At 40.0% G+C, this 13888-nt stretch overlaps 1 long non-coding RNA gene across 1 annotated transcript; it reads left to right on the top strand.

The window, feature by feature from the left end:
* Window positions 1-10645: 10645 nt before the first annotated feature.
* LOC108310998 lies at window positions 10646-11386 on the top strand. Its single transcript, XR_001828012.2, has 2 exons — window positions 10646-10878; window positions 10961-11386. It is a non-coding gene; the product is annotated as an uncharacterized LOC108310998 (long non-coding RNA).
* Window positions 11387-13888: the final 2502 nt, after the last annotated feature.

Genomic DNA, 13888 nt, shown 5'->3' with positions numbered 1-13888 from the left:
CTGTTCAGAGGGAGCTGAAGCCTTAGGGAAAGACTTGATGGCAGGGATGCTCACAGAGTATGCTGGGAACCCCTATTCTCTACTGTACTAAAGCCATTAAAACAGACTATTTTAGGGTTTTGGAGCTGAACTGTGTTAAAAGATGGGCTTTTTTTTTGCTGTAGTTATTACTATCTTTGGAATTTATTTCCTGGAGGTCGATGGCAGCCTGAATTTGGCAGCTTCCAGGGCAGTGTGCTTTTGAATTTGTTTTCGTTTCTTTTTTTAATCTTCTAAAGCTTGGGACTGTGAGGACTCAAGGGTATTGCCTCATTAGGAAGGAGAGCACTGTCAATCTGTGATGAGATCGCTGTGCTGCAAGACTTGAAGACTCACACAAGCTGCCCGGGAACAAGCAGGATACAGAACTGAGCTCCATATTAAAATCAAAGCAACACCAAATCGAAAAACAAAAACAACATCCAAAGGCAGAAAACAAGTGAGAGTGGTTCACACCTCTGAATATCAAGACATTATTAAATGAAAATCTGGAAAAAAACATTTGAAACATATTGAGAGAAAATGTTTAACATCATTAATGTGCATTTTTTTTTTCTTTTTTGAGACAGAGTCTCACTCTGCCTCCAGGCTGGAGTACAGTGGCACAGTCTCGGCTCACTGCAATCTCCACCTCCCGTGTTCAAGCAATTCTCCTGCCTCAGCCTCCCAAGTAGCTGGGACTACAGGTGTGCACCACCACACCCAGCTAATTTATGTATTTTTAAATAGAGACTGGGTTTCACCATGTTGGCCACGATGGTCTCAATCTCATGACCTTGTGATCCACCCACCTCGGCCTCCCAAAGTGCTGGGATTACAGGTGTGAGCCGCTGCGCCCGGCCACTAATGTGCCCTTTCTAAGCAAAAGAAAATGATGAATGTCTCAATAGAAAGTTGGATAAAGGGTATAAACAAGAAATTCATAGAATAATACCAATGACACTAACCATGTAAAAATGCTCACTCTTACCAGTAATCAAAGAAATGAAACTTAAAACAAAAAAGCACCATATTTTTCATGATCCAATTGGCAAAGATTAAAAATACAAATGAAAACTGAGTGTATAGAGAAAAGAGTACTTTTACAAATTGCTTATGGGTGTATAAACTGCTAAATTTACACACTTCGAAGGGCAATTTGGCAGTGTGTATCAGAAGCCTTAAAACTGTGTATACACTTCAGTACAGCAAGTCCACTTAAAGAAATTCAACCTTAAAAATTATCATGGATCTGTGCAAATGTTTAGCTATGAGGATGTTATATAATATATTCCAAGTTACATACTATAAAATATTATACAGATATTAAAAATAAGGTCAGACGGCCTGTACAACATGGCAAGACCTCATCTCTATGATAAATACAAAAATCAGCCAGGTGTGGTAGCATGTACCTATAGTCCTAGCTACTCGGGGTGGGGGAGGTGATGTGGGAGGATCAATTGAACCTGGGAGGTTGAGGCTGCAGTGAGCCATGATTACACCACTGCACTCCAGCCTGGGCAATAGAGCAAGACCCCACCCATTTAAAAAAAATAAACAAAATAAAAATAAATAAGAGCCAGATGAGGTGGTGTGCACCTGTAGTCCCAGCTATGCAGAAGCATGAAATGGGAGGATGGCTTGAATTCAGAAGTTTGAAGCTGCAGGGTGCTATGTTTGCACCCATGAATCGCCACTGCACTCCCTCCTGAGAAACATAGCAAGACCTTGGTTCTAAAAAGGAACGAATGAATGAGTAAACACATAAATAAAATTAGGAAGGCCCTCAAGCCCCATAAGATTAGTCTAAATGTCAGAAAAACATCAGACAAATGTAAATTAAGGGACATTCCACAAAATACTTTACCAGTATAATAGCACCTCCTAGTCAACAGTGTTACTTACTTTCTGTGGTTTTAGTTACCTTCAGCAAATTGTGGCAAAAAATATTCAATGGAAAATTCCAGAAATAAGTTTATACATTTTCAATTGTGTGCTGTTCTGAATAGCTTGATGAACTCTCTGGCCATCCCACACCATCTCACCGGGATGTGAATCGTCCTTTTGTCCAGCAGACCCACACTGTCAATGCCACCCACCTATTAGTCACTCAGTAGCCCTCTCATGCAATCTGTCACAGTATCACAGTACTTGTGTTCAAGTCAAAGCACCAAGAGTAGTGATGCTGGCAATTCAGATATGCCTAAGAGAAGCCATAAAGTGCCTCCTTTAAATGAAAAGGTGAACCTTCTCAGCTCAACAATAAAAGAAAAAAAAATCATATGCTGGGGTTGCTGAGATCTAAGAACAAATCTTCTATCTGTGAGCTTGTGATGAAGGAAAGAAATTCCTGCTAGTTTTGCCATCGCACCTCAGATTGCAAAAGTTATGGCTACGGTGCATGATAAACGCTAGTTAAGATATAAAAGGCATTAAGTGCGTGGGTGGAAGACATGAATAAAAATGTGTTCCGATTGATGGCAATTGAGTTCAGTACTAGCTGAGGTTTCAGTCACCTACTGGGGGTCTTGGAATGGCGCTCACAGAGAAGCGGGGGCCACGGTACTCCTTAAAAGAGTTAAGGTCATGAGAAGCAAGGAAAGACTGAGAAAGTGTCACAGGTTAGAGGGCACTAAGACATGATGACTAAACATATGAATGTGGTATCCTGAATTAGATCCTATAATAGAAAAAGGGTGTTATTGGAAAAACGAGTGAAATCCAATTACAGTCTGGAGTTCGGTGATAATGCACCCCTGTTGGTTTCTTAGTGTTGACAAGTGTACACACAAGGTAAGATGCTAACATTGTAGGGTGACTAACCATCCCAGTTTCTTGGGATGTGGAACTTTGAGTGCTAAAACCAGGACAGTCTGTGCAAACTGGAATGGCTGGTCAGCCCACAGCTCTAACAATTGGATTAGAGGTATATGGAAATTCCATATTATCTTTGTAACTTTTTTTGTAAATCTAAAAGCATTCAAAAATACAAAGTTTATTAAAAATAATAAAAACAAAACAAGTTAGGAATACCTGACTAATAATGAGATAACAGACATAAAGAAGCTAAATATCCATTTAGTCAAGTAATTTATTAAAGTCCTACTAGGAGCGTGTGTGTGTGTGTTTATATATACCATTTTTCTTTCTATAATCTTGCTGTTATATTTGCAGAAATATTGTGTTTGTGGGAAACTATGGGTTTATTCATTTGGCCTTTTAATGCATTTATTTTTAGCATACATTAAACACACTTTTAAAGAAAGTGTGCATTTCTTTTTTCTTTTTTCCTTTTTTTTTTTTTTTTTTTTTTTTTTTATTTTTTTTTTTTTTTTTTTTTTTGAGACAGAATCTTGCTCTGTCACCCAAGCTGGAGTGCAGTGGTGTGATCTTGGCTCATTGCAACCTCCACCTCGTTTTAAGTGATTCTCCTGCTCAGCCTCCCGAGTAGCTGGGATTACAGGCACAAACCACCATACCTGACTCATTTTTGCATTTTTTAGTAGAGACCGGGTTTCACCATGTTGGCTAGGCTTGTCTGGAACTCCTGACCTCAAGTGATCTGTCTGTCTTGGCCTCCCAAAGCGCTGGAGTGTTACGAGTGAGCCACTGTGCCTGGCCAAAAGTGTGCATTTCTTGCCATTCCACTGCTTTATCCACGGATTTTGCCTACTTTCACAATATTCATTTCTAAGCCTTTGTTTCATATGCTCCCATCTCCTCTTCAAAAAAGTTTCCACAATTAAATTAGTGTATGTTAAACCCCCCAGGCACAGGAGTCTGTGCAATCCCCTATGTTCTTCCAATAGAGTCTCACTTTCAGTATTCTACTAAGTTTTTTTAAAATGACAATTCTGGCCAGGCATGGTAGATCCTGTGTAGAGATGGGATCTCTGTATGTTGTCCAGGCTGCTCTTGAATTCCTAGACTCAGCTGATCCACCCACTTCAGCCTCCAAAAGTGCTGAGATTACAAATGTGAGCCACCAGCTTAGCCTGCTTCTTGATTCTTAACAGATGTTTGAATTCATCAGTAAGGAGAAAAGTGACTGGACATACTAAATCCTTGACTAGGTCTATGTCAGTGTTAATAAGTAAAACCCTCATTAAATGATTGTTCTTTCCCTCAATATTCCTTTTTCTCCTGAGCATGAGATTCAGAAGTATTAACTTCTGTAGAGAAGAAGACACTGGTAAATTTTGTAGGAAATCAGCAAGTGGAAATATCGGAAAGTTATAAAATAATTTTAAAAAGAGTCGGCATGGATTCACATCTTACCTGCCTCAGTGATGTGAAATAACTTCTGGGTCTAATAAGAAGTATCAGCTGAGGGAATCCATGAACCAATTACTTGTATTTTAGGATAAAGTACCATGAAAAGAGTACCAGACAAACAACTAATCTAGAAGTTAGGTAAGTATGGCAGAGGGATGAGCTACTTAAGTAGATTAAACATTGACTTTGATATCAAAGTGTGGAATAGTTGGGAATGGATGGGTTACAAAGCTCCAGGGATCAATATTAGGACCAATTTTATTCATTTTTATATGTCAGTGATTTGGAAGAAGAAACATGCAGTAAGCTTGTTATACAAAACTAGAGGGAGGGTCAGTCAATACAAAGAAGGAATGAAATTACTTGAGTAGACTAGAGACACAAGCAGATAAGTGGCTTATTCAATTCAGTGTGGAGAAAATCCAAAGTAGAAAGATTATCTCAGGGTAGGCTGGGTGCGGCACCTTACGTCTGTAATCCTAACACTTTGGGAGGCTGAAGCAGGTGGATTGGTTGAGCTCAGGAGTTCGAGACCAGCCTGGGCAATGACATGGTAAAACCCCATCTCTACAAAAAAATACAAAAATTAGCCAGATGTGGTGGCTCAGGCTTGTAGTCCCAGCTACTTGCAGTGGGGAGGGGGTAAAGCAGGAGGATTGCTTAAGCTTAGGAGGGGGAGGTTGCAGTGAGGCGAGGTGGCACCACCACACTCTAGCCTGGGCAACAGAGTGAGACCCTGTCTCAAACAAGAAAGAAAGAAAGAGAGGCAGAGAGGAAGGAAGGAAGGAAGAAAGGAAGGAAGGAAGGAAAGAGGAAGTAAGGGAGGGAGGGAGGAAGGGAGGAAGGAAGATTATCTCAATAATGTGCAATCAGAATGTTCAAAATAGAGTAAAAAAAAACAGGCTGGTCACGGTGGCTCATGCCTGTAATCTTCGCACTTTGGTAGGCCGAGGCAGTTAGACTGCCTGAGCTCAGGAGTTCGAGACCAGCCTGGGGAACTTGGTGAAACTCTGTCTCTACTGAAAATACAAAAAATTAGCCAGGGGTGGTGGCATGTGCCTGTAATCCCAGCTATACAGGAAGCTGAGACAGGAGAATCGCTTGAACCAGGGAGGTGGATGTTGCAGTGAGCTGAGATCATGCCATTGCACTCCAGCCTGGGTGACAGTGAGACTTTGTCTTAAAAAAAAAAAAAGTAAAAACTCATGAGTTAGCAAGCATGCTAGAAACAAAATAATTCCAATGCAATGAGTAAGACAGGAATATTGACTATAGGATTTAAAGAAATGCCTTTTTATTTTTTTTGAGATGGAGTTTCACTTTTATTGTCCAGGCTAGAGCACAATGGGGCAATCTCGGCTCACTGCAACCTCCGCTTCCCAGGTTCAAGTGATTCTCCTGTCTCAGCCTCCTGTATGGCTGAGATTACAGGCACATGCCACCATGCCTGGTTCATTTTTGTATTTTTAGTAAAGAAGGGGTTTCACCATGTTGGTAAGACTGGTCTTGTACTCCTGACATCAGGTAAGCCACTATGCCTGGTCAAGAAATGCCATATTTTTAATATACTAGACTAAGAAAATAACTCAGTAAAATATATGTAATGAGAGCAAAAATAAGATCGCTTGCTGTTAAAGAGAACAGAACCTTTAAATTATGGGTGTTTATCAGTTCCAGAAATTGCTTAAATTAGGTGACTTCACCACCTAATTTATTGTTTTATAATTTATGTATACATCGTGCATATTTTATATATCAAATGGTTCATAACAAAAACATTCAAACATTTCCTTATGTTTTCAATGGTTGGTTCAGCTGGTGAGTACCAGTTTTATGGCCCTTTTACAATCAGCAAGTCATATTACTAACAGTTTCTTCATTAACATAAGAAGTCTGAACATTTAATCCTAGAAGAATCCAAATTCATGGCTTATTGAAATCATCATATTGTTCAACAGATATCTATTGATTATCTTCTATTTGCTCAACACTGAAAAATTGTTTCCTTACTCTTTCATTAAACAACATGTCTCTTTTGATAAAGCATAAAAGCCTCACATTTTCCTTTATATTTGAAATTTCAGTAAGTTAAGTGTCATAGCTTTTAAAAATGTCCCTATGGGACAAAGAGGTGTTTTGTTTTCAATTACTACCTCTCTTTCCTTGGAAATCACTGCTTAAGAACCTTAGAAAAAAAAGTAAGATAACGCTTGTGCACAAAGTGCTTATGATTTAAATCATAGTGATAATGCTTAATGATGAATTAAGAGTAAGACTAAGGGGTATACTCTAAGGTTAATGGAACGTTAGAGATGAGGGAATGACCAATAGCTGGAAGCAGTGGCTTTTAAAATTTTTATTTTTGAGATGCAGTCTTTGTTGCCAAGGCTGGGGTGCAGTGGCACGCTCACAGCTCACTGCAGCCTCAACCTCCCTGGGCTCAGGTGATCCTCCTGCCCTAGCCTCTAGAGTAGCTGGGACTACAGGTGCATACCACCATGCCCAGCTAATTTTTGTATTTTTTTGTAAAAAAGATGGCGTTTTTGCCATGATGCTAAGGCTGTTTGTGAATTCCAAAGCACTGAGTTTACAGGTGTGAGTCACGCCTGGCCAGCAGTGGCTTTATGGAACGTGGTTAAGACTTGAACTGAAGCACAGGGAGATAAGAAGGAAAATCCTGGTGGCAGAGAGCCAGTAAACTCTCCATGGTTAGAGTGACTACAGGACAGTGAAGAGTTGGGAGTGATGCCCTGATACACAGCATCACTCAAGTTTTTTAAACCAGGTTAAGCAAGATCAATTTGGTGGCAGATGTAGAACAGAAAGGAGCAGGAAATTTTGAAGGCCTGTCTAGGGCAGCAGAAGTGGGTCAGGGCAAAGCATGCTTTGATCTCTTCTAGAATGAGCTAACCGACCTCCCAGTGATTTCTGATTTTGGAAGGCAGTCCTTTGGCAAATCATCTGATGTACTGTAGGCATTGTTATTTCTCTTCTCTGTTATTTGAATTTGTGTTTGTTTATATTTTGCTTCTTGCTCTGTGGCCCAGGCAGGAGTGCAGTGGTGCAATCACAGCTCACTGCAGCCTTGACCTCCTGAGCTCAAAGAATCCTCCCATCTCAGCCTCCCAAGTAGCCTGGACTGCAGGCATGCACCCCCCTGCCTGGCTAATTAAAAAAATTTTTTTGGGCCAGGCATGGTGGCTCATGCCTGTAATCCCACCACCTTGGGAGGCTGAGGCTGGTGCATCACGAAGTCAAGAGATCAAGACCATCCTGGCCAACATGGTGAAACCCTGTCTCTGCTAAAAATACAAAAAATCAGCTGGGCATGGTGATGGGCACTTGTAATCCCAACTACTTGGGAGGCTGAGGCAGGAGAATCGCTTGAACCTGGGAGGCAGAGGTTGCAGTGAGCAGAGATCACGCCACTGCACTCCAGCCTGGGGGAAAGAGCAAGACTCTGTCTCAAAAAGAAAAAAAAAATTTTTTTTTGTATAGATGAGGTCTCACTATGTTGCCTAGGCTAGTCTTGAACTTCTGGGCTCAAATGTTCCTACGGTCTTGGCCTCCTAAAGTGCTGGGAGGTATGTGTCACTGTGTGTGGTCTATATCTTGTTTTTTAACTGGATATCCAATCTTTGAGGGTGGGTACCATGCAGCATCTTGTAGAGTAGGGGGTCAATAAATGTGATTTCGATGCACAGGTAGCTGACAGTGTCTGCAGGAACACTTGGCAGCCAGCACCTGGTAGGTGGCTGCCTATGAGAGCAGGAGAGGAGGACACGTGTCAAAGGTAATTTCCTGTATAGACTTCTAAGAGAATGATGGCCTCACTGTCACAGACAGAAGCATCGGAGCGGAGGAGGAGCTGGGGTTGTGGAGAGAAAGTTATGAGTTTAGCTTTGAACATTCTCAGTTTGAGGTGAAAGTGAGACATTCAAGAGAAATTCATAGTGTTTAAGGATATAGAACAAGGCTGGGTGCAGTGGCTCACACCTGTAATTCCAGCACTTTGGGAGGCCAAGGCAGATGGATCATTTGAGGTCAGGAGTTTTAGACCAGCCTGGCCAACATGATGAAACCCCATGTCTACTAAAAATACAAAAAAATTGGCCGGGCGTGGTGGCTCAAGCCTGTAATCCCAGCACTTTGGGAGGCCAAGGCGGGTGGATCACGAGGGCAAGAGATCGAGACCATCCTGGTCAACATGGTGAAACCCCGTCTCTACCAAAAATACAAAAAATTAGCTGGGCATGGTGGCGCGTGCCTGTAATCCCAGCTACTCAGGAGGCTGAGGCAGGAGAATTGCCTGAACCCAAGAGGCGGAGGTTGTGGTGAGCCGAGATCGCGCCATTGCACTCCAGCCTAGGTAACATGAGTGAAACTCCGTCTCAAAAAAAAAAAAAAAAAAAAATACAAAAAAATTAGCCAGGTGTGGTGGCACGGACCTGTAGTTCCCGCTACTAGGGAGGCTGAGGCAGGAGAATAGCTTGAACCCAGGAGGTGGAGGTTGTGGTGAACTGAGATCATTGAGATCATGCCAATGCACTCCAGCCTGGGTGACAAGAGTGAAATTTCATCTTAAAAAAAAAAAGGCTATAGAACAAGAACTCAGGTGACAGGAGAGAACTAGAGATTTTGGATTGAGTTTGGAGATAAGGGCTGACATTTGCAGAATGCTGAGTTTCCAGCTTCTGAAGCAAAGCTCAGGGAACCAAAAACTGAAAAGAAACCCTGAAGCTGCACTGTCCAATATGATAGCCACTAGTCTCATGGGGCCATGCACATTTAACTTTAATTAAAATAAAAAACTTCAGTTCTGACTCAGTCACACTAGCCACATTTCCAGTTCCTAATGGTCACATGTGGTTAGTGGCTACGGTAATAGGCAGTGCACACACAGAATATTTCCATCATCACAGGTAGATTTTTTATGGGACCGCAGTGTAAAGATACAAATAAATATATATTTGAGAGAAAACCAGAAACCTGATGTTTCAAGGGAGGAGAGAGTGTTAAGGAGGAAATGCTGACAGTGTCAAATGCTGGGATTGGGTGTAGAATTCTATTAGGAAAGCAGCAGGAAGACAGCAAGTTATTGAGACTTTGGACAAGGAAAGGGAGAAAGGGACAAGAAAAAAGATAGTAGCTAGAGACAACCACAGTCACATGGAGGATTTTTAAAGACAGGAAGGAATGTTTATCCTTCAAACATAACAATGTTTGAAGACAAATGGACAAAGGCCTGTGAAGATGTTAAGAGTCCCCACATCCAAGCCTGCCCTTGCTTCTCTCTGTAGCTCAAGGCTCAATTTGATAATAGTCTGTTGGCGATCCATCTTATGGAAGTCCTGCGAGCGCCTCCAGCTCAGCACATCTAAGACCAAACTCATGATGGCCCACCCCTTACTCATGCTCCTTTAAAATCCTTTACTTCAGTTCATCTTTCCAGTTACTAAAAGCTGGGAAACTCAGTCATATTTGAATCATTCTCTCTTGCCTCTCTCTTTGATCAGTTACCTGGGGATACTTATTTTACTACAGTACTTCTATCAGGTACTTTTTTTTTTTTTTTTTAAGTTTAAAATAATGCTCGTATTTCAGGCAAAGAGAACAATATAGAGAATACAGTAATAATACACTCAGCCTAGCTTAAGTAAAACTTGCAAATGTAAACAAAGCCCATGGGAAACTCATTCAAATCCCATTCTCCTCTTCATACGAAGGGTAATCACCATTTTTAAATATAGCACTTATCATTCCTTTGCAATTACAGTGTTACTACATATGTATATATCCATATATAGTATAGAATATCATTTGGTACATTTAAAAACTTTATATAAAGTAACATGTTTATTCTTCTATAGCTAACCTTTATCACACAATATTATCTGAGATTTATCCATGACAGTCATCTCTTTTCATTTATATTCTGTTTATATATTAATGCATGTCTACTATACATATATACGTATGTATATATAGATTATACATATATGTGTATAGATTATACACATATATGTGTGTATAATTGCATTTTTTATTCTAGCTGTTTGGTTGGAATGGAGTGATGACATGGTGTAGCACTCAGCCATTTTAGGGGGAGCTGCAAAAATTCTGTTCCTTAAAGGCAGGTAAAAACTGCTTTCAATATTTTCTACAGTACAATACGATCTTCTCTTGGCATCATCATTATTTTTCCCTTTTATCTCTTCTAACTAGGTTCTGGGTATCGTTGACTCTCTTGAGATTAGTTGATGTATGTGTATGTCTGGTTTATATGACCAGAGAAAATAAACAAATTCTATTATAAAATTGAATCATCAAGTATGAATACACTCCATGCTGAAGGTTGTTGCTACTCATTTAAGCACATCACACTTTAATGGCTTCAGGTTTTTTATTACTATTATTTTTGAGAAAGAGATGAAATATGAGTGTATTTAATGTAAACTAGAATGTTTCTGAAGTGTGATAGTCATTATGTAGTAGAACAAGTTAAGATCCTTGAAATCCAGTGTGAACAGATTAAAGAGATCTCAGATGGTTAAAAGTAAGGTCACAATCATAGAAACAAAGGTTAAGATCCTTGAAATCCAGTGTGAACAGATTAAAGAGATCTCAGATGGTTAAAAGTAAGGTCACAATCACAGAAACAAAGGTTATGTTCTTGAGACATTAATTTCGGTTGAATGATATAGAATTGCCACCTTTTAAGATAAAAAACAGTCACATATTGGCAATTTCAAATGGTCCACTTGATAGATGTTCAGGAGGGAAGGAATGCAGAAGGGAGTGTGAAGGAAAGAGCGCAGGTCTTCAGGTGTTGTGCCATTAGCCAGGGCCATCACTGTTTAATACTGAATGGCTGAGCTCTTGCAGATGTAGATCAAGCAATATTTAGTTGTCTCTTCTCTTTGGAAGAAAGGGGTTGCAAAATATTCCACATCAGCAGGTGTATAGAAGCCTTCGGGGATTTTTCACCATCATCACATTTCCAAAGGATTTAAGAAAGCTTACAAAAATATATGACATTTTTAAAAGTGAGGAAATCGAGGATATGGGTAAATAGGGACATCCAGATCTCCTAACATAATGTAAACAGCACAGAACTTCTTCAAATCGTTTTGGAAAAGAAAGTATAAATAATATCCAGTACTGTGATTCTCTCCCTGTTAAGCAATTGCAATTTTGAGTTTCTATGTAAATGTAGCAGTGGTGCCATTGAGAGGCAGCCTTCTATTTAGAATATGTCTTTTAATTAAATTGTATTTCAAGACTTGACTACAATACTGAAATAGCTAGAACAACTTTCAAGAGACTACCTTCATTGTCAACCATTTTTTAAAGATACTACTTCATGACAAGAACTCAAGTATGGTCTAAAAGGGTTCTCTGAATCTGACTAAAGTAGTGTATGCTTTTGGTACATGCATCTTTTGTTGTTAAAAAATTTAAAAATTGATACATAGTATTTGTACATGTTTATGGGGTACATGTATTTTGATACATGCAGTGGGTAATGATCAAATCAGAGTGTTTAGGGTATCTATCACTTTGGACATTTTTTTTTGCCCCCTCTCCCCTGTCACCTTGAACATTTATCATTTCTTGTGTTGGGAACATTTTCAAAGCTTCCCTTCTAGTTATTTTGAAATATACAATATGTTGCTATTAACTATAGTCACTCTACTGCGCTATTAAACACTAGAACTTATTCCTTCTAAGTAACCGTATATTTGTACCAATTAACCAATCTCTCTTTATCACCCAACCTACATATGTGGGTGGGGTGATAGAAGCATTGCATCAAAAGCAGTATAGTTAGTTCAGGTCGGTTTTAAAAATATTTTTTAGACAGAGTCTCACTCTGGTTGGAGTGCAGTGGTGTGATCTCGGTTCACTGCAACCTCCACCTCCCAGGTTCAAGTGATTCTCCTGCTTCAGTCTCCCAAGTAGCTGGGATTACATGTGTGCCCCACCATGCCTGGCTAATTTTTGTATTTCAAGTATTGACAGGGTTTCACCATGGGGAGCACGCCGGTCTCGAACTTCTGATATCAAGTGATCTGCCTTCCTCGGCCTCCCAAAGTGCTGGGATTACAGGTGTGAGCCACGGCGCCCGGCTCGGTTATTTTTCTCAGAAGTTTTTTGCTTGTCAAAATGGTCTATGGACGTGCCGCCCCCACGCCCCCCAAAAAGAAAGAAAAAAGACAATGTCTCATATCAATTGCCAATTACTATCAATGAAGAAATGAATTTAATCCCTGTGGCCAAGTACTTTGCTCTTTAGGTAGCTGGATTAATGCTTTGCAAAAAGGGCATGGCAATAGTGTACTTATACCCACAGAACATATCCCCACTCCTGAAAAAAAAAACACCTGAAAATGCCTGAAATATTCTTTCAAGGGAAAGAGCTACTTTCCATCCAATATATCTAGGCAGGAAGAGTGATAATAGTGACTTCCTCTCTCCCTGTCCACTGATTTTCACCTGTCCTGCTCTTCAAAGCACCCATGTCTTTTTTTCCATCATTCCACCCCAAATCAGGGTTTTTGTGACTTTTATTTCCTTAAAAGTTTTTGTTGTAAAATAGTACACCATTTATACTATTCAACTTTGAAAGTGATTTTTCCACTTAAATATGAGCTCACAAGGACTTACTATTAGAAGAGATGAGCCCTATTCTTAGACTCAGAATTTTGGGTCTCATTTCCGCATGTTTGTGGTTTTTAGGTCAATTCCCTGGAAATTCGATCTTTCTACAATTAAGAGCAAAGTAACCATACAATGTTTCTGATCCTGTGAGCATAGGCGGTTAAGTGCTTTGGCACTGGGATGCATACTCACTATCTCACAAATGGATTACCTATTAAGTTGGTGCACACGAAATCTAGTTAAAGTGCTTGGACTTCACAACCTTGTCCACTAACATAACATCACATATCACACAAAATATAATAATCACAGTAATGGGAAGTCAGATTTCTAAAAAAGAGTTTTTGTGGACAGTATTTCCACGTCTTGAATTTAACTTCTTTCTTGGCAACTATACCTGAGGGTAACAGGCAGAGACATCTCTTAGTTGGCAAAACACAGACATAAAACCTGGCATTTTCCCCCAGGATGACAGCAAGGTATCAAGGATGCCAAAGAGGGAAGCAGTGTTAACCTAATCCAATACGTGAAACAAGATTGTAAAATACAACAAAAATGTTCCAGTGGGGGAAAAAAGGTACTTCACCGGTTCAAGACTTGAAAAATATTGGCAATGGTTGATGGGTTTGATTCAGGAGGTATCTGACTTGGTACCAGGAGGATTAAGAGGCCGGGAATAATACTTTTGCAGCAAAATGATTGTGTGACTGAATTTTTAAAAAATAGAATTCTGCCCCATTGAATACCTCTACACTGCACAAATAAAATGAAATTCAAGTCCTTGTTTTGGTGCCACTGGCCAGAATTAAAGCTCTCCTTCCGGATGTGAGATAACATATTTCTTTTTTGCTTTAAATGCCTCCCTCCAGGGTACGTGAAAGTGGGAGATTGGTAAGCTGAGGCTAAGGGGGATGGCTGTGACTGAGAATCT

The sequence above is a fragment of the Cebus imitator genome, unplaced genomic scaffold (assembly GCF_001604975.1).
Source record: "Cebus imitator isolate Cc_AM_T3 unplaced genomic scaffold, Cebus_imitator-1.0 Scaffold110, whole genome shotgun sequence".
Lineage (NCBI taxonomy): Eukaryota > Metazoa > Chordata > Mammalia > Primates > Cebidae > Cebus > Cebus imitator.
Note: the sequence above shows the minus strand (reverse complement) of the source record. Positions and strands in the feature narration are given on the sequence as shown.